The sequence below is a fragment of the Ursus americanus genome, chromosome 7, assembly GCF_024610735.1.
Source record: "Ursus americanus isolate L20-20 chromosome 7, mUrsAme1.1.p, whole genome shotgun sequence".
Taxonomy (NCBI): domain Eukaryota; kingdom Metazoa; phylum Chordata; class Mammalia; order Carnivora; family Ursidae; genus Ursus; species Ursus americanus.
Window position 1 is genome coordinate 75,821,660 of NC_142133.1, and position 21,881 is coordinate 75,843,540.

General features: G+C 38.2%; 1 protein-coding gene and 1 long non-coding RNA gene across 2 annotated transcripts in view; one reads left to right on the top strand and one right to left on the bottom strand.

Annotated features, from left to right (window-relative positions):
- Positions 1-21,881, top strand: part of LOC148109731 (uncharacterized) — a 192,560-nt gene that overhangs the window by 131,088 nt on the left and 39,591 nt on the right. The gene's annotated exons all lie outside the window — the stretch shown is intronic.
- LOC123798636 (uncharacterized) lies at positions 10,993-13,325 on the bottom strand. Its single transcript, XR_006781384.2, has 3 exons — positions 13,260-13,325; positions 12,996-13,140; positions 10,993-11,069 (listed from the first exon to the last, which is right to left on the bottom strand). It is a non-coding gene; the product is annotated as an uncharacterized LOC123798636 (long non-coding RNA).

The window sequence follows — 21,881 nt, forward strand, 5'->3', positions numbered from 1 at the left end:
AAGCTGATGCAACGTTTGGAAATTAGCAAATGATATTGCAAATCTGGCTAAGGAGATTTCCAGGCATAACGTTGAAAGGGCCAATTGGCAATTTCTGTGTTCCTATGTAAGAACAGAGAAGTGAATCAAAGGAGAACCTATTCATTTTAAAGCCTAATTTATAAATTACAAAGGAGTCAAGGGCTAGATGTTTTCAAACAGCATTGATTCTCCTCCCCTCTATCTCTGAAAAAAGACTCCCACAGTAGGAAATGGCCTCAGAACAATTATTAAAAATAGGATGTTATCAATAAAACATAATCTCAAGATGCTTCTAGAACACACTTCATTGAGATTACATGCCTGCTGGAGCCTCTAGAATGTTTATGAGCATGACCTCGTAAAACTTCTCTCCTCGGGATTAGGACTTCTAAGAATCTTAAAACAAACTCAGCTAGACAACAAAGTATCTCCAGGGCATTGTCCTGAACTATCATCCTTTCAGGCCAAGGTGTGAAGGGGCTTTATTTCAGAGGTCTGTTTGTGTGTGTGTGTGTGTTCCTCTGTCTAATCAAGCTGACACCATTAAGATGCAGAGAAATAAATTAATTTAAGAGAATTGTAATGGCTCAAGCACTACCTGTTTGCAATGAAAATGACAGGACAACTCCAAATGAAAAGAAGTCCCAGGGACCCCAACTTCTAATGGCAGGAAGCTCAATGGGAAAGTAAGTCAACTGTGCAAACAAGGGCTGTTTCCTGGGGAGGAACAAGCCAAAGCCGAGGGCCTCCTACTCACTCATTTTTTTATTAGGGGGGCTTCTTTAAGGGCATGAAGGCAGGTGATCCAGTCTAACCTCAGGATCCATTGGAACTTCAGGCAAATTGACCAATTATATTTTTTTAAGAGAAAGAGTCTCTATCTATACAATGTCCTGAACTAAGGATTGCTTATAGTTAATAAATTCAGACTCTAAGAGGCATGACTTTTGGAAGATTGTCACAAAAGCTACATCTCCTTGCACTATAAAATGGAGATGCTTCATAACTTAAATGCCCCTTGCTGTGTGAGAGAACCCATAAAACTTCACTTTGAGGCCTCATCTATTATTCTGGGACAAACAGTGAGTATCTGACAGGGGAAGAGAGGACCTACAGCACCAGGTAGGGTGTCTCAGATCTTCTCTGTTTTGCCTGAGTCTCTCTTTTTTTTAAGTTTTTATTTAAATTCCAGTTAACATAATGTAATATTAGTTTCATGTGTACAATATGGTGAGTGAACACTTCCCTGCAACACCCTGTACTTATCATAACAAGTGTATTACTTAATCCCCATCACCTATTTAACCCATCCCCCACCAACCGCCCCTCTGATAACCATCGGTTTATTCTCTATGGTTCAGAGTCTGTTTCTTGGTTTGCCTCTCTCCTCTTTGTCTCTCTCTCTCTCTCTCTCTCTCTTTGTTTTTTTCCCTGAGTCTTTGAATACCTGAATTCCTAAAATGATTACTAAAGCTTGATACCAGGAGTATTTGTTTATTAGGTTTACCATAAGGAAGTACTACAAACTGAGTGGCTTAAGTAGTAGAAATTTATTATCTCACAGTTCTGGAGGTTACACCCAAGATTGAGGTGTAGACAAGTTTGGTTGCTTCTCCGGGCTATGAGGGAAAATCTAACATGCCTCTCTCCTAGTTTCTGGTGATTTACTGGAAATCTTTGGCATTCCTTGGCTTGTAGTTATATTACCCAGATCCCTTTCTTCATGTTCACGTGGTTTTCTCTTTTGTATTTGCCTATCTCCAAATTTTCTCTTTTTTATAAAGACTATGTCATATTGCACTAAGGGCACACCATACTGATATGTGACCTCATATTAATTAATTACATCCGTAATGACCCCCTTTCCAAATAAGATCTCCGTTTTATATGAATACTATTTGACAATGTGATATGTATTTTAGCTCATTTCCTAGGAAAATGGAAAAATATCAGCTCGTTTGTAATTGATAAAAAGGATGCTTCCGAGAGCAGAGGGTAGAGCAATGAGCCATAAAGAAGCAGGGCTGTTGAGAAAGTAGTGATATGTGCCCATCTAGAGTTCAGATTTGCTATAGGCCAGTGGATACTGTGTACCTTTTGTTTTCTCTTTGGAACAGGAGTGTCTATTGTTATTATGTTATCCCTTTCTCACCATTTTATACTGGAGGTATGGAGTGGGGGTACGTGGCTTGTCTCCTTAGTTCACATATTCTTCATATCAAGAGGAAGCTATACTTGGAGAACCACACCTTTTGGGAACCTCAGCTGTATGTGGCCTTTATTTAAATGAAGAGATAGGCTTTGAGCTGATATCATAATGGGATGAAACTTTGAGTTCTTGGGGGCAAGGGGTGAGTGCACTTTGCACATAAGAAGAATAGGAATTTTGTGGCTACAGGGCCAACTGTGACAAATTTTATTTTCCAAAGACTGATATAACAATACATCCCATCCCACGTGCTGACTCACAGTGTTACTTTGCTATGCCCTATCCTTAAGAAGAGGAGTCTGTTTCCTCAGCCTTTGAATCTGGGTGGGACCCAAGACTTCCCTTGGAATTCCAAGTACTGTATTCCCATAGAATACAACTGGAAAGACACTTTGCCAGTTTCAGCCCCTTCACTGGCTGGCAGGTTCTGCGTACTGCATTGTGGAACATTTGTTCTCAGAATTTCCCACTTGAAACTCAGTTTTGTTTTGTGAGAAGCACAATCCAGATGGAGAGGCTATGTGCAGGTGCTCCAGTTTAACAGCCTCAGCTGACAGCCAACATCCAATAACAACCAGCTTGGATGGAATGCTCTGGAGAGCCTTCAGATGACTGTAGCCTCCAGCCAACATCTGACTGCAACCATATGAGAGATCCCAAGCAAGGACTACTGCAGATTTTGGTCAACCCTCAGAAATGAGAGACACGTTAATAATTGTTATCCTGGGCTCTCTGTTCTGTAACAACATATGACTAACGAGATGCTTTCTCTTCCTCTAAGTGTCCTCTTATTTAAGATTGAGTGTAAATTCATTTAATATATTTTTGAGTGTAGTTTTTATTTATTTTAAGAATTTTGGAACATGGGTCTGAGGAATGTTCATCTGTAATGTTCTTTTTGTTATGTCTTTTCTAAGGTTTAGTATTATGCTTACACTCTCAACCCCCTCCCTATTTGTTTGTTTATTTATTTATTTATTTATTTAGCTAAAAACATTTGCATGAGTTTATTATTTACTCTTTGACTATGGGATAGAAAAATTCCATTTCTTTAGTAGCTATAAGACTAAACATATTTTATTTCATCTTGGATCAATTTTGATCAATTTTACTTTGACTTATTTGTTGGCTTAAAGTTGTTCACGATCTTCCTTACCCAACATACCTTTAAATCTTGAGGATCTGCATTAATAAATAAACTGCCTATAGTTCTTGCTGCTGGTGATTTGTGCCATCTCTCCTTCCCTTCTTCCCCACGTTTCCATCCTCCTTCCGGGCCTTCGCCTTCACTTTTCCTCTTGTTAATCAAATTAGTTCGGAGTTTGTCAGCGTACTTGATCATTTCAATGAACCAGACTTTGGGGTTTGTTAAATTTTGAATTCTATCTTATTCTGTCTTTTTTTTTCTATTTTTGATTCCTCTCTTATCCTGTTATTTCCTTTCTTTTACTTATCTTAGCTTCGCTTACCTTGGATTCTCTTCTCTCTTCTTTTTTTGCTTTCTCTATAAAATATGAACACAGGCCAGTGGTTTTAGACCTACCTTCTCATCGAAGGAGATAAAGCTACGTTTCCTTCTACGCACTATTTTAGCTGCATTCCACAAACATTTTTATAGTGTGTTTTATTGTATTTTGTTATTCAGAAATTTGTAATTAGAAATATTTTAATTATTGTTATTTCTTTTATTCATGACTTCTTTACAATGTGTTTAATTTAAAAATATTTGGAGTTGTCCTAGATAGTTTGTTTCAGTCAAATTATAATTCAGTTTCACTGTGGTCAGAGAATATATTCTATTTCAATCTTTTTAAATGTATCGGCACTTTTCCTGGCCCAGTAAGTAGTCTGTCTTGACAAACATACTGCAAGCAATTGAAAAGAATGTGCATTTTGCTGTTGTTGAATATAAGCTTCTACACATATCAGTTAGATCAAGGGGATTGATAGTGTTAGCCAAATGATTTTGTTGTTGTTGTTGGTTGTTTAAACAATTGCTTAGAGAGTGGTGTTAAAATCTCTTTTTCTGATTGTGGATTCTTTATTCCACCCTTTACAATGATCAGCTTTGCTTCATGTATTTTTGGGGTCTGTTATTAGGCACACACTCATTTGCAATTGACATGTCTTACTGATGAATTGTCCCTTTTATCTTTAAGAAAAGTACATTCTGCACAAGATGAGGCCGTGCCGAGGGCATAGATGAAGGGATGTGTGAAAAACTGAGGCCAGTAAACCTCCTACTCCAAACTAGATTTTTGAAATGTTTTATTATCACACATACTTCTTGGTTTTGCTGAGATAAATCATAGTACTAACAGAATTTCCCCACAATGTGTTTGATGCTTCCATTTAATAATATTCATTGAGTATCTGTTATGTGTCAGATAAGGTGTTAAGCAATGCAGATATATCAGTTCTTTCCTTGAAAAACTTAAAACATCTCACAATTTATCAATTATATCACAATGAATTCATGGTATATAAAAGCATCTGTTAATACTTTACATATATATATATATTCATACATGTATACAGTTGTCCCTTAAACAACACAGGGGTTAGGATTACCAAACCCCACACAGTCAAAAATCCACATATAACTTTTTCTCCCCCCAAAATTTAACTACTAGTAGGCTCCAGTTGACCAGAAACCCACCAATAATATAAATAGTTGATTAACACATATTTTGTATATTATATGTATTACATACTGTATTCTTACAATAAAGTAAGCTGGAGAAAAGCAAATGTTAAGAAAATCATAAGGAAAATACAGTACTCTATTGAATTTAATGCTCAAACTAGTGTTGTTCAAGGATCAACTGTATATTTATATATACAAATACACACATACATATTTTTAAACACATGCATATATATAAAAACACACACAGACACATGCATATATACAAACACACACACACACATACAAACACACACATTCATATATATACACACAAACACACATCTATACAAACACATATATATACACACACACACACAAACATGCCCACACATGTACAAACACACACACATATGTACACACACACACATACTTGTAGTTTGCTGAATTTATTGCTCGTTAATTTTTTTCTTTCCTCCTCCTTTTTTACCTTGATTTTTGATATACTTGTTGTCTGCTTAGAGTCCTTTGAATATTTTTCTTTCAAATATGTGTTGAGAATGATATATTTTAAATGTAAATATATATATTAATAGGTGACCCAGACTGGATTACCCAGCCTGAAACTGAAACTATGGTAAACCAGAGAAGTCATAGTTTATCTAAGTTAGTTGAACACCTTCAAGGAGTTAGGGTTTCCGTATTTTGTTTGTTTGTTTGTTTTTAGAGAGAGAAAGAGAGAGAGTGGGGAGGGCCAGAGAGAGGGGCGGAAAGAGAATCCCAAGGAGGCTTCACAGGCAGCACGGGGTTTGACACAGGGCTCAGTCTCATGACCTGAGTTGAAATCAAGAGTCAGACACTCAACTGACTGAGCCACCCAGGCGCCCTATGGGGCTAGGGTTTCCTAATTGGTGTCTCATCTCCAGATTGTTCATATCAGGTGCATTCTTTAAAGTGTCTGCTCTGGGTCTAGCATATGAGCATATGGAGGATGGACTCAAAAAAGCCTCTGAGCTAATGTGGAATATTCAGCGGGGAAGAGAACTGAGATTCAGGGAGTAGAGATGCTGGGCCAGGGTCACGCACCATGACCCGGGTAAATGTGGTTAATACCCCAGCTTCTTGGTGCCCAGCACAACCTTCTTTCCTCTTGACAGCTGAAACATAATTTGGGGATCTATTCACTCTACAACTTTATATGTTTTTCTTGGCATTATTTTTCACATTCCCCCCATTAGAATACATAGGACAGATGGGATCTGTTTTTTTCAGCTGAGTCCCAACAATCAATCTCAAATCTGTTGTGATTGACAGGTAAGAAACTTGAACTCTTAGCTCCACTAACAGTATTCGATTTTAAGTTTTATCTAAGCGAGCTTTATCTGCTATAATGGTAGATAAAGTTAGCTTCAAAAAAGTATCCAGACACATCCTAAGACTGTGTTTAAACTAGAAAAAGAGGTTGGCTGACTTTCAGCCTTATAACACTGTTAAGATGCTGTACTCTTATTCTGAAGACTTATGAGAGAGTTTGAATTCAGGACAGTTTAAAATTTCATGCAATTAAAATTCCACTCCATTGTTAATGTCAACGGAAGATAGAACATAGTTTCCAAGAATATATTATCCACAAATCAATTTCTTTCCACTGCCAAATATATAAAAATAAAAGTGAGTTTTACAAAGAATGTGTACGCAGTAGGGAGCAGACCAGCAGGAGGGACCTTGCCTCCCCTGGGCACCTGGAAACCATCAGCCTGATGGGTTGTTGGAAGGCTTAGATGGACCACAGTCTATAGAATAATTAAAATAATTAAAGTAGGTATTTTCAGGGTACCAACATTGCAGTGATGCTTCATAATCATTCATTGAACAAGTTTTCATTTAATTCTTACCACAAGTCCAGGTCCATGCAAGCTGGCTCTCAGAGACACTCAGAACTCATAGGCAGGTAGATAAATTGGAATTACCTTTTGGGTTGATATTTAAGACTATTACCCTGTGCCATATACATCCATAGTCTATCTCTCTCTCTGTCTCTCTCTCTCTGTCCCTCTCTCTCCCAAATATTTCAGATACATGCTACATTGATAAATTATCAATGGGTTCTTCCCAATTAAAAGTCAGACCTTTGTGAAATTTTATGGGACCTCTCCCAACTGTGTGGCCAGAGTTTTGAGAGGTGTGTATGAGCACTTCCTCCAACTCTCCTTGCTTCTTCCCCATACACAGGATGCCTTTCTATGATTTTCAGGGTTGCCTTGAAAGAAGAAAACATTGCCAAAGGTCCTCCGCACATGTTTTCCTTATTTGGGTCTGCAGTAGTAGCTATGGGGAGAAGATTGCCCCCATAATGTGTACAGTGTTCTTTCTAGAAACAGCTGATAGAGCCACCATCATCTGCCATGTACTTCTCTTTTCTCTGAGCCCGGCCATCAGCAACACAGCTTCCTACTCTGGAAAAGATGAAGATGTGTGGTATGGGCCTTGTTTTGCCATATTCTATGGGCAGCACTGAATAAAGCTGCTGTCAGTTCGACCCTGCTTGCTCAGCCTCCCCTTGGGCTGTAGGAATCCAACATCTACCACAGAACACACAGAGCCACAGAGCCCCAGACTCCAGTCTTGGCTCTGACCTTATGGAACCATGAAACTCATTGTGCGAAGTGAGTCCTGATGGATAAACACTTTTATAAATTACCCAGGAGAGAACCCAACAGTGGCTGGACCTCTTGTTATCTCTCCTGCATTTGTTCGCATTAGCACTGCAGGAGCGGAAGACTCTACTTGGTTGTATCGGTGAGCTCAAAAGTTGGCATAAAACTTTTCTTAAATTCTGTTATTTCTTATTTATTGAGATTTTCCAAGGTTTTTTTTTTTCTCTCTCGAATTAAAGAAAATTCAAGAGAGAGGGATGGAGAGAGAAAGGAAGGGAGGGAGAAAGGGAAGAGAAGGGAAGAGAAGAGAGAGAGAAAGGGAAGAGAGAGAAAAAGGAGCTAGTGCCACATGTGAGAATTTTTAGACCGTGCCCACATATTTTGGTGTCCAAGAGTGATTGATAAGTATTTCAAAATGACTTCAGAAGGTCCCACGACTATCTCAGCTGCTGACCTCTGTTTTTACATGAGTGGGCTTCCTGAGAGTAATGTTAGCACTACTGCTGTTGGTTTAGATGGATGGATGGATGGATGGATGGATGGATGGATGGATGGATGGATATAAATGATGATAAATAATCGCTTCTCGGCCTTTTGGCTAAGATCAAGTATAAATGATGATAAATAGCGGATAGATAGATAGTAGAAGATAGATAGATAGCAGATGACAGATAGATGATAGATAGCAGATTTGGGGTGGGGGACTACCCCCAATGTATAGGTGGATAAACTTGTCATATCTGCTTATGATACCAAGGGAATAAAGCTCATGCTTTATCTTCTTTATAATTCCCCTCCTCACTGACACTGAAGTCTCTTTAGAAAGGGACAAGAGTCTCATTTTCTCATTACACATTGGTGCTAAAACAATAACAGCAACACCGACTTAAAATTATTGTAGCAGAAAAACAGAATAAATTTTAAATGAGTGTTAGATACCATGCTTTTTAATTTATGTTTAACTTAAAACTTACAACAACCCCGCAAGTATATGTTTATCATTTCCATTTTACAGGTGAAGAAACAAGTGCTGACAAAGGTCAAGTTCACTGTATAAATTTAGAATGCAGACACATGTCTGTCTTGCTCCAACATTATTTTTATTTAATTTGATACCTGCAAGATCAGGTACATGTGTACTTTTTGCAGAGGGAAAAAGAACACCCAACATTTGGTATACTCTTGTTTTTCTTTTTTTTTTTTTTTTAATTTGATCTACTTGTCTAAAAAGTTTCTTCTTATTATTTCAGAATACTAAATTTGTGGACTAGGAACCATGAAGCTGAGTTAGCTAGATTATTCTACACAAGCCAACAAAATCGTCTTTTCCGAAACCAGGCAGAAGGACAGTGAGAACCGTGCAGGAGGGAGAGAGAAAAATAGAAATGGGAAAAGAGAAGTTGAGGAAGCAGAGACAAGCTTCTCAGTTCTGCTACCAATCAGCCTTTTCTCCTCTCCTTTGCATATGGAAATAAAGGCATCTGAACGCTTTGTTAAACCCATAGATTTCTTCTTTTTGTGTGAAGCATGCATGCATAGGGGGCTTCCATCCAGCTTTGGCTGCTCACACTGCAAAGGAGCTGGCCAGGCTCCATGTCCCTCCTCCTTCTGACCTCCAGCAGTGAGGTCTTGGAACCTCAGCTCTTCCAGCCTGACTCTCCCCATCTGCAGTCTCTCTCTGTGCCCAGCACAGCTGGGCTCTGGCAGCCAGGCTTATTGCCAGTCATCTCCAACTCGCCAAATCTTCAGAAGGGCAGCTGGGACACCAGAATTCCCTGGGAATTTCCTGGCCGCCAGTTCAGATACTGTATCCTTGTTTGCTGAGCTAAAACTAGTAAAGATTGGCAAAGATAAATTAGCAACCAATCCGGGAGGATTGCATGTCTCATCCAAACATTTGCCCAACATTGATTCCAAGTAGCATTCAACTTTTCTCTAACGAGCTAACAGATGTGGGCATTATCAGAGAGAGTTGATATGGTATTATTCACAGAACTGGGGCTGCATGAGTTTTCTCTCTAAATGATGTTTTGGAACAACAATAGAAAATATCATTCTACTTGGACAATTGACTTGAACACTGAACTTTCTTTTCTCTTTTCTTTTCTCTTTTCTTTTCTTTTCTCTTTTCCTCCCTTCCTTCCTTCTTTCCCTCCTTCCCTCCTTTTTCCCCCTCCTTCCTTCCTTCTTTCCCTCCTTCCTTCCTTCTTTTTTTCTCTCCCTTTTCCTAGGTTCATATCTTAAGGCCAGATGCTTCTCTAGCTGTGGTTTCCTACAACCTACCTGGAAACCAGCAAATGAAGCATGATGTTCTGCCATTTCTAGCATGTGGCTTTGGGAAAGACATCTATTCTGGGGATGAGACCAAATACCCAGGGCTAACCAACCACAGCTACAAAGGTTGGCTCTGGGGGGGAAAGGCTGAGTAGCAAAATCTCCCTGCATCAGTGGGTGCCAAGATCACACACATCTGTAGGTCTTACTACTCTATCTATTACCATTAATGTAGGGCAAAAGAGGGAGATGCTTTTTCAGTATTTTCTGCCCCATGTTGAGACTGATCAAGGTCTAGGATTAGAGTGGCAATTTAAGTTGGAAATCTACTGGATGCTGTTGTAGGAAATTGAGCAGCAGGGATGAAAGAATATGTAAGCTTGGAGTCACCTTCTTTGGTGGGTAATTAATTATATTTTACAGGCACTGGAGGCATCATTAAGGTGCCTTTATGCCTGAAGTTTGGACTTTCACTTAGGTACTTCTCTTTTGAAAACTGTACCTAAATAATCAAAGCTTGAATTTCTTATTTCTTTAAATACTTTGATGCCATATAAGGGTAGATGGTTAGATTAGTCTTGATATGTGGTATGAAAGAAAGAAATTCAGGATGCTGAATTTTGAGGAGTGGAACTCTGTAGGAGGAAAAGCCTTCAAAGAGAATAGTGATATATAATCTATGCTGTAAAACTTTGGATAATGTTGACTGTATCGTGCAGAACACAAGATTTCCCATTTATTTGTATGGCATATTTTATCTTGACATGATTTCTTTGTGAAAAGAAATAACTTGGGATCTTCTATTTTTACGGCTCACTATTTGAGCAGAAATAATTAAACCAAATAATCTCTACCACTTGCTGAGTAAGCTGTTTACATGAATATTTCAACTTCGGATTGGCAGGTCTGCCCCATTCCCCATGACAGATGAAAAACCAGGCTTAGCCAGATATTTGCTTTACCAACTAGGAAAAGTTGCACAAGCTATTGCATTCTGGACTCCAAGTCCAAACAAAATTGTCTTCTTTTCCAGATGGACATATATTTTTCTTTTATTATAGAATTTATTTAAATTGATTAAAATATGCAAAGATTGAAAAAACGGTAACATGGTGGACAAATCTAGTGCAAAAGACAAAAGACACAGATGATCTTCAAAAGTATTTATTCTTTCTGTATGTCATCTTTATATTTGAAGGATATTCCCACCGATCTTGATGTTCTGGGGTCATTTTTTTTTCTCTGCCCAACTTTCGAAGTGAAGTTCTATTGTCCTCTGCCACTGAAATTTAGCATAGAAAAATAATATGTCAATTTATCACTCTGTTTTTGTTTTGTCTTAATTTATGCATCTCTTTCTGCCTGGTGCCTGGATTTTTTTTTTTTTTAAATCTGGGAATTCCGTAACTTCTTCTGGATAAACCATGGAGCTAAGAATTTTGCAGCGAAATTTCCTAGAATAAGGTGCACTCTTTCATTCCTCAGGGACAAACATCTTAATTTGAGAGTGTCTTTGTTGTTCCGTTGTATTTGTTACTGTTCGTGTGTATATCATAGATCTCCTTTATTACCATTTTTGTGTAATAACTAATATTTGTGAGATTCTGACTGCATGTCAGGAGCTGTGTTAAATCTTACATAAGAGGTAGGTTAATCATTATTCCCACTTTATAGATGAAGATCTTAACACACAGGAGGAGTAAGTAACTTGTTCCAGGATGCTTGGCTGATAAGTAGCAGCTATGCAGTTTGATCCCAGACAGTCTGATTCTTAACGTCCATGTGAAATTAGGCACTGTATCATCCTGCCTCTTACCTTTATCACACCTCGTTTTAATTGTTTTCTTTACCCTCTTAGTCTCTCCTTGATTGATGTGAGTTGGGTTTATTTTTAATTTATTGCTTCTAATGTGGCTTTCATCTCTATATTTGTTTTATTTTTCTCTTTAGTTTCCTGAACTCTGCTACCAAGAATTGCCTTTCTCTTATTTTATTTATTTATTTTATTTTTTAAAAAATATTTTATTTATTTATTCGACAAAGACAGAGACAGCCAGCGAGAGAGGGAGCACAAGCAGGGGGAGTGGGAGAGGAAGAAGCAGGCTCAGAGCGGAGGAGCCTGATGTGGGGCTCGATCCCAGAACGCCAGGATCACGCCCTGAGCCGAAGGCAGACGCTTAACCGCTGTGCCACCCGGGCGCCCCTCTCCTATTTTATTTATTATTTGATTTTCTTTCCTCAGATAAATGACCTTCTCTTTGATATCTTTGCGGCCATACAAAACACTTTGCATGAACTCTTCTTCTAGCTTTTAACCCCCTTTTGATACATGGTAGCTGCCTTGTATTCATGCCCTTTACTCTTTCCATGTTTTCCATTTTCTACATGCAAAAGTTTTATGCTGTAACTTATTAGGTTATTTCTTATTTTAAGGGGCATTTTCATTTGGGTCCACTCTTTTTTGAAGAATACTATGGTAAGTAAAGTGGGGGCAATTCCTAATTGTAATAAGTCTACATATTTTAATATTTTTCATGAAATATTGCATTAATGTCTGCCTTGGGCATTTTGTATGCCTCAGGACTATACCTAGGAGCTGGCATTTTGTTGCTGTTCTCAGTGAAGACCCTTACGTTTCAGGATCTCCATATGAACCCAAATTGGTTGTCTTTAAATGACATATTCTTTCCACCTAGCAAAACTATCAGTATATATAAGTCCTGTTCTGTCTGTGTGTTTCTAGAATAAAAAATCTTCATGTCCACTCTACAGATGGCAATGCCGCTTATGACAGAACTGGGATATGCAGGAAGAAGTTAGAGAAACACATCAAAGTCAGCCAGCACTCCTGTGGCAGACTTGAAAAATGGCATCCACGATGCATAGAAAGGCAATTTTTGGAAGGAGAAATATGTAGAAGCAACTTGGAGGGATAGAGATTAATACCACGCTATAAATCTTTCTGAACCCCATATGGCTAGAAGTTAGTTAGGTTTGAGAAATTCAATTGAGCTAATAGAAGTAAGAAAATATCTGAGCGCTCACCATTTCCCAGGTTTAGTAAGTAGACAACCGTGGAGTGGGAGAAGGTATTGCCACGTTTGGAATAAAGAAAGATTCTAAAGGGTATCTCAGAGTACCAAATTTGAGTTTTGTTTTGTTTTTGGTTTTTGGGTTTTTTTTTTTTTTTTTGGCTTCACCTTCTCACCTTGGTCAAATTCGAAAGGTTCTGCGGTCTTGTGTGCAGGAGCAACTCTCTTTTCGATTTGAGGGTTCACATTACCAACAGCAGATTATTCATACGCAATAATAGGTGATCACTTATGAAAAGGAGACAGGTGGTGTCTATGTTTCTGATGAGGAGAAAAGGCAGAGGGGTACACAGTAATCATGGGTTATTAAATATTCACATTGTTAGAGATTCCTGCAGTCATTGCACATTTAGAAACAATTAAAATAAAACGGTTGTCACCTTGGAGTCCCAGTGGCCTGTCCTTGCAGCTGGCTATTCTAGCATCAGATGAAGCCTCTAACAGCTGCTTCTCCGGAACCGTGAAAGAAAAAAGGCACACGGTAGACACTCTTTATGACTTTTCAATGACAAGTCAGGGTTTTTCAATTACTGGGTAATATTTTTCATTCAAATATGTAAATATTTGCTAATGACACCCTATGAATATACCTTATTTTTACCATAGAATCATCATAAATGCCATTTTAAAAAGAATATTTCATTTAGTATCTTCATATAAAAAGTACTTCAGGGTAAGAGGCTATAAAATTCCTTTGTTCCCTGATATATTTTTTTTCCTTGCTGCTGTTAATTCTTCATTTTTATTGAGAGTCTGTTTTCTTATAGCACGTAATTAGCATGTTTAAAACACTTTGCACCTTTTAAACGTTGGATTAAAGTACATAAATAAATATAGGTTGAGGAGCACAGGTGTTTTTCTGATTCAATTAGTGCTTCTTTATTCTAAATTCTTCCTTGACTTACAATCTCTTTCTTAGTTCAAAAGATGAAAATAAACAGTCATTTGGCTATTAGAGCGGCCCATGGAGGGCTCATTAACTGGGTTCTAATTGGGTTCTTCCCAAAATCTGTCACTCAGGACTGAAGGTGAATCTGACACCGGTAGCGCGTGAGCGCACGGAGGGCTGTGAAGTGGAATGAGGGAAAGCGCTTCAGAGAAATGGGGGAACGATGAATTTAGGACAAATGAAATGGACTTTTAATATGGGCAAGACGTGTGAGGTAAAATAAAGAGAGGCCTTAAGTGTTTAGAAAGACTGATTTAGTTAGACTCTTCTGAGCTTTTGCTTTATTTTCATTATGGGGAAAAGGCAGTCGTCTAAACGAGCGATGCTCCGGGAGCTGCCTTCCCATCACACAGACACCCAGAATTTCTGTGCTTACCTGCATGCTTAACATGTAACTGGCAGAACCTTGAGTGGTTGACTTATCCCCTCCCCGAAGACGTGTAGCCTTCCTGGAGGCAAGGTTTGCCTCTCCACAACTACCTTGCCCAATTTTTGGCCCAAAGAAGTCCTTGATTGGTGTTTATTGGGTCAATCAACCAATCCATCAATTGGTGAATGTGGGAATGCGTTGCCCATGCCCTTTGCCTTCGCTTGGTCTTTCCTTCACTTTGGCATTCCTTTTTCCTTCTGCCCTACTTTACTAAATCTTATTAACATTTCAAGACACAATCCAAAGATTAATTTCACTATGAAGCTATTTCCAACTTTCTACCACCCAAGTAGACATAATCACTTATTCTCACCTCAAACACACAAATAATGTCTAGTATGTGTCTCTATTATAACACTACATGTGTGTGTAATGTAATGACATGCTGATGTGTGTATTTCTCAAACAGATCATGGGGTAGTTGGAGTATGAACTGAATATTAATCATCTTCAGGAGCTTCTCTGTATTTTCCTTAGCACTTAGAACAGAGCTTGGCACATAAGAGTCAATAATTGGTATTCAATTAAGTGAATGATTGGATCCTTGTTTAGGAAGAACACTAAGTATTTCAGTCAGGATTGTCACAAAATTTCCGAAATCTAGTGTTGATTCCCTCTGAAGGTGGCTGTATTAATTTCTAGTGGATCCGTTTTCTAGCCCCAGAAACCAACAAGAACAAAAACACTTATAGATAAACTATAATAGTAAATTGAGATGATACAGCAATGAAACTGATAAAAGATAAAGCTGTGATAAGAATGATAAAAATAAGAAAAATATCTCTCAGGTTGAGAAACACAGTAGAGACTTTCCTTGCTGAATGGTTGCTGACTCATCAGACAGCAGCTCTGGGACAGTTCAACAGGGAGATGCGGCTCCGAGTTCAGTGACTGCGCAGGTGTCAGAGGATGGAACACCTGCCTCACTCAGGATGAGGATGGAAAGGCAGAGGTGGGAGTAATGAATTTATGAGAAAATCAAAGCTAATCATAATATAGTTACATACTAGTTATTATAATATAATATCTATAATATTATAGATATCTATATCTATATCTATATAATATAATATCTATAATATTAATAAATTATATTGGGATTGTGAAACAAGATATGAATTAGATAAACATCACACTTCTTTACATAAGCTGTCTAAAATGATAGTATATCTTTTTCTTTTTCCCAGAAGATGGGAATAAGGTCTAGGTCACGATAGGACCTTTTGTGTGTTAAAACATAGGAACAATCACAAGAGTACTAAAAATTAAAAACACAACTTCTGAACAAGTAGAGGAAATAATAAGATGACCAAGACCTCACCTCACCAACACCCACAGTCTGTGTGAAAGAGGGTATAAAATGCGACGTGAAGACCACCAACGGAATTTTTTTCCTCCCTTGGGTCATTTTCTACCCCTGATGCAACCCACCAGCACTCATGACGATTCTGCCGCCATGGATGAAGGAGGGGTTCCTGTCCTAAGTAGGACAGAGAGCCAAATACGTGGCACCTGACACGGGACAGAGGAAACCGAGAGTGGCTTCTTAGGCACGTGTACTCACAGCCTCGGGGAGGAGGGCACCACACTCAATGCAGGGCCACAGAAGGCTGCAGCCAGAGCTGCGGGAGGCATGCTTTGCAGGGCAGGGACAAGAGGCTGGGGTAATTAATGCCTGGTTCCCACAGGAGGATGTGACTGATTTTGTTTTGAATAACTTCTCACACTGGCAGGGAGGTAAAACCCAGGAGGCTGAGGTCTGGATTGGGTGCAGCTGGTCCCATCTACGATGTGGGGAGCCTTTCCTGTGGGGTGGGGAGCACATCTGGAGTGAGCAGGAGGACTCCCGGCTACATCACGGGGACGCTGTGAGGCTCAAAGATGTCAGGCAGCACCCGGAATCTCATTCAGACCTTACAGTACAATGACCCATTTCTTGCCAGATTGCCCAGCTGTAGCCCCTAATGCAGTCAGTGACCAACGTGACCCAGTGCTGCTTTGTCCTTCCGCTCTCTCCCCATCGGGACGTCCATCCCCTATGAGTCAATGCATTTATTTTGGTAGTTATAAATCATACCGCTTCTCATGTTACAATCAAAGTGAGAAAGAAATTACAAAAATGAATATGTAAATACAACGAAGAGGGAAGAACAAAGGAGTCTTGAAAAGGAGAAGACAAGATGCAAAAAATCGGGGATGAGACATTTGTTACAATTTAGCATAAGCTTCCAGGCTCTCCAGGAACAATAAATGAAAAACCACCCCCACCGACACAACCACCACTGGGACGAGAGCAAATGGATTTGCAAGTTTCTATTATCCGAAAGAGAAAGCAACTACCTCTCATTGAATACTGGGGTTAATTTATAGCGGATACCAAGTAACGTAAAACACTAGCCCAGGTGTACCGGTTATAGAAATATATATTTTTTCAAATAATCTTTTCCTATAGCAAATCTTTCTAGAATGGAATTCGTACCTCCTAGGAGCACATTATGTGTCAGACCTGGTGCTTTGAACTTTCGCTATATAATTTTACTTAATCCTCACCATGGCGCTGGTGAATTATATACTATTTTTGAAATTAATAGTCAAATTAATAAAGGCATACCACGGTTACGTTAAATTCCCAAGATAAGAGACCCTGACAAGTTGAAAGCAGGATTCAAATCCAGGCCTACTTGCCTCTTAAAAGCCTAGGGTTTAACATTAAATAATAACCAGTGATGTCATTTCTATTCAGATTCTAAGTAATGGCTTCCAGACATGCCACTCTCATAATAGTTAGTATCGAGGCATGTATAATTAGAGCTTAAAAATTCATAGGAATGAGTTGTTAAATCCTTTTTACTATTTTGCATACAAGGAACCTCGAGTGAGCAAGTTTAAAAATATCAGTCTGACCTACATGATGAAAAGTTTGAAGTTTGTGCGTGCACACACACACACACACACACACACAGAATTACAATTATTAAAGTGATAGCCCTGAGCTTTTATGACCAATTTGTTAACAGAACATAAGTAGCAGGAACCAGATATTTCTGGTATATATCACAGGCTAGCCTAGTTTCTCTCTGAGTTTGGTTGGGGAGTACGGAAAGGTGAGGCAAAGATTTCCTTTCAAATGCTTAAATTCATTCTAATGCTTGAGCAAGTTACTGAAATTTTAAACGGTATCACCTAAGACTAAAGCAATTTAATTGAATAGACTTATGATAAGGTAGGGATGAATTATACTTTCTTCATATGATATCCCCCTTGTGTTTATCTACTTTCTAAAGCAGCGTTTCATAAACCGCGTGAAGCTTCACCAAGCCGGAAGTATAAATGCCCGAATTGTGGGGAAGCCAACAGAATCTTTCATTTGAAGCAACAGACATGCTTGGAAATTACTGAAATAAAAAATATAGCAATATTTTGTGCTGTTAGAAACCAAAACTTCTCTGCCTCAAGGACACATCCAGAGCCGCACCTCCCAGTTTTGTGAATCCTGGAAAAGCAGTGTCCATAAATGACTGCTAAATATTATTCTAAAAATGAATGCCACCAGCAGTCTGGTCTAGTTAAAAAGCCTCCTGACTATCAGTTTCCTTGAAGGACAAGATGAATGTTGAGCTAGCTCCTGGAAGCTGGCAAATGTTGTCTAGCAAAATTCAACAGTCCGACTTCCAGAAGGAAGTAAAGGGGCCAAGAACTAAGAGATGTTTTGGGGAGGAGGGGAGGAAGATAAAATGAGAGCTGTATTTGGTTCAGTCCAAGGAAACTGTGAGTCTACCTAAGGTTTGTTTTTTCTGGCTTCCACATCCCTCTTCCCCCCGCACCCCCTGCCCTGCCACTGTTCCTCTTTATGTCTTGGTCTTGGCCCTCACTAACTCCTAGGGATGGGGTCTATGTGTGTCACAGGTAGGGAGCAGGGCTTGGGGATGATTCTGAGGTATTTTTCAGGAAACGGTATGATAAAGAGGACTTGAGCATTTTTTATCCAGGTTGTATGTCTCAGTTACCGAGGAAGAAAAAGTGGTAAAAATCAGAAATAAGATGCGTGTAACTGACTGGAACTTTCACTGTGTCCTGTCTCCTGGGGAACTAAGTATAGCGAGAGAACTGTGTGCAGAATGATGAGAAATGGCATCGAAAATGACCTTTAAGTCAGCTTCCAACCTAGAGAGTGGGAGACACTGGGAAAGACATTAAATTGCTCTATTATACAATTTTGCATAGAATTTTTAGACTCAGATGTATAATTTTTCATTTTCTGTGTTACATTTCAAGGAAATATAACCTCTTGTTCAAACCTGTCAAAAGCATTTTGGATCTGGGTTCTGTGGTATGGCGTATGACCTAACAATCATAACTATACACCAGGGGTGAATTTGACAATATGTCGCCTGTGTAATGTCCTCAACCAAGCTATTAGTGAAGAAAGGAAAAAAAATTGAACAGGACAGGTAAAGGACAGATAGATACCTATGGAATATAACCTTTCTTTGTTCTTATTCAAAGTTACCATTTTTGTTTCCTGAATTGTATCTTTTCTTACTGTTTCTTTAATAAAAGGGACAAGAGGGCCAAAAAAAGTTATTTTTTTTTGGCTATTTACCCATTGTTTTGTACTCGGGATTAATTTACTGAGTTCTATTAGATAAATTTACAGCAATTATAGATAGGCATAGGATATAGTATAGTATTAAGAAGTTCTGTTTTCTTTCCATGAACTTATTATCATTTTCCCACATTTCCCATTATTTTTCTATTTTTCGGTAATTTTCATAATTTTCTAATTTTTATTAGAACTGCATTGCATCTGTAGATTAATTTAGAGAAACAAACATTTTTATAATACTAAGACTTCCTGGGCAAGAACATGATCAATTTTATTTTTTAAATTTTTTAATATTTATTTATTTGAGGGAGAGTGCATGAGAGAGCACAAGCAGGGGAGAGGGCAGAAGGGAGGGGAGAAGCAAACTCTCCCCTGAGCAGGGAGCCCAAGGCAGGGCTGGATCCCATAACCCCTGGATCATGACCTGAGCCAAAGGCAGATGCTTACCCGACTGAGCCACCCAGGTGCCCGATTGTGGGCAATTCTAAACTTAAATCTTAGAGAAATGTGTGTACTTTGTTAAACGTAATTATTAGGCACCTTATGTTTTGTCAGTATGTTAAAAAATCTGTATTTTCTCATATGTAGTTGTGGTGTATAGATTTGCAATCAGCTTTTGCTAATCGACTCTGTGTCTGGCAGCTTTGCTAAACTCTGCTACAAATTACGATCATTTAATTAGTAATCTTTAGGGGGAACATATTCAATTTTTGTATGTGTATCAGGTAATCAAATAATCTATTTCTGGTTTTCTAATTGTTCTTTATTTTCTAAAAATAATTTCTATTGAACATTTTTAATGCTTTTTTAGCATCTATTGAGATATCCAAATTACTTATTTTCCTTTAACCTATTAATGTGTAAGTTACATTCATACATTTTCTAATGATAGACAAATAAACATCCTTGCATTCTTGCATTAAATACTTCTTAGTCATTATGTCATTCATTTTATAATTTGCTTAGATCCTTTTTTTTAAAGATTTTATTTATTTATTTATTTATTTATTTATTTATTTATTTATTTATCAGGGAGAGAGAGAGAGAGAACAAGCAGGGGGAGCGGCAGGCAGAGGAAGAACCAGGCCCTGTGCTGAGCAAGGAACCTGATGTGGGACTCGATTCCAGGACCCTGGGATCATGACCTGAGCCAAAGGCAGACACTTAACTGACTGAGCCACCCAGGTGTCCCATGCTTAGATCCTTTTAATATAGATAACTTCCTAACTTCACTTTTCAGCAATTTTTTTCTGATAATAAGTTTTATTCCTAACAGTATTTTCTGGGATATTGTTTATGCTTATGGGAAAATCACAATGTGTAATACTTCAGCCCCAAATCAATTTCTATATAATAAAATGTACAACTCCTCTTTTTAAGTAAAAGAAGCTTTTAGTTTAGGCCACACAATCTTTTAAAAATTGCTTTTCAATTACCAATAGATATGCATATTAAATGGATATTAACAAGCATTGCTTCGTGTCCTAATTTTGGTTTGGCCTCAAAATTATTCCACTGGAGGGTGAGAGGCCTGGCACACTTGTTCACAGATTCCCCAACAGCTTTTGGGTGCGTAATTTTCCTGTTAGACTTACCCCTCTGGGTATTAACTCCTTTATGACTTTATGTTGCATCGCTCAAGGCTAAAATACCTTCTGTGGCTTTGCAGAACGCATAGAAAGAGAGCAGCATATGACATACGTACTTCATGCATGCTGCTGGCACGTGCCTGGTGGTCCCCCTACATCTGCAGCAATTCAATGGGCAGGTGATGTGGTCCGTTGCATCTTTCATACCCTCCTGTTACTTTTGGCTCTTAGTGTACAAATCTGGGCAAAAATAAGGACTAATTAACTAATGAAATGAAATATAGAAAGATTCCAGAGAAGAATCCATGTTTGAGAACTGGCTCACAGTGTGGACGATAGATACTCAGACCATCTTCATCCCAAGGGTACCTGAGAGATGTATTCCTCTGTTGACAAATCAGAGACTTTTAAAACCATCTACACATAATGCTATAGTGCTTACAAGTGTGTTTGGAAAGTAACTCAAGAAGTCAGGACACATGGTTTTGGTCCAGATGTTGTATTAAGTTTGGGGACATTGTATCTTTTTAGGTAGACACAAACCATGAAGCATTGCACTGAAAATGTGAATCCTGTGAAATTTGGGGATTGAAAAACCACCGACATTCTTTCGAAAGAATGTCCTATGGGGATGCATTAATATAGGATATCCATCTATTTTGTTTGGATTTTTGCATCCATGTTTATGAGAAAGAGTGATCTCTACATTTCTTTTACTCTATGGCCTGTGTCTGCTTTTCATCTCAAAGTTCTACAAATACGAAAATAATCTGTGGACTTGTTTTTTTATGCACTGTTTTTTTCCATTTACTCCTTTTCTGAGATGTTTCTGCAAGAGTGGGATTAATTTACTGTAACTGTTTGGAGGGGCTAACCTGTGAAAACACGGAATTGATCTATTCTTTGTGGTAAGATCGTTTTTGACAGATTAATTTTGTTCAACATGTATGAGAATTTTCAAGTTTTTAATCTATTCTTACAAGGTCAGTTACCATCTCTTACCTTTTTGAGGCGTTTCCATATTTATCTCTTCTAAAATTTGCTGACAATAAGATGTTTATATTTTATCTTTTAAACTCTGCGGCATTTATATTTATAGTCCCTTTTCAATTCTTCATATGTTTATTCATGACTTTTCTTTTTCTTAATTCTATCAGCTTAATAGAGTTCTTAGGTCCTTCCAAGAATCAATATTTGGTTTTTCTACTTTAAGAGTTTGCTATTATATTTATTATATCTTTACTTCAGCTGTTCTTGTATTTAATGCATTTGTGAATTTTCTTACTTCTTCAAGTAGGTGTTTAATGAATCACTTTGCAGCCTTCCTTGGTTTTGGTCATAAGGTATAAGCATTTAAGGATGTGAATTTCCCAAGTACTAGCTTGGCCTCATTCCTTATATTTTGGCCTATTATAATCTATTCTTGGT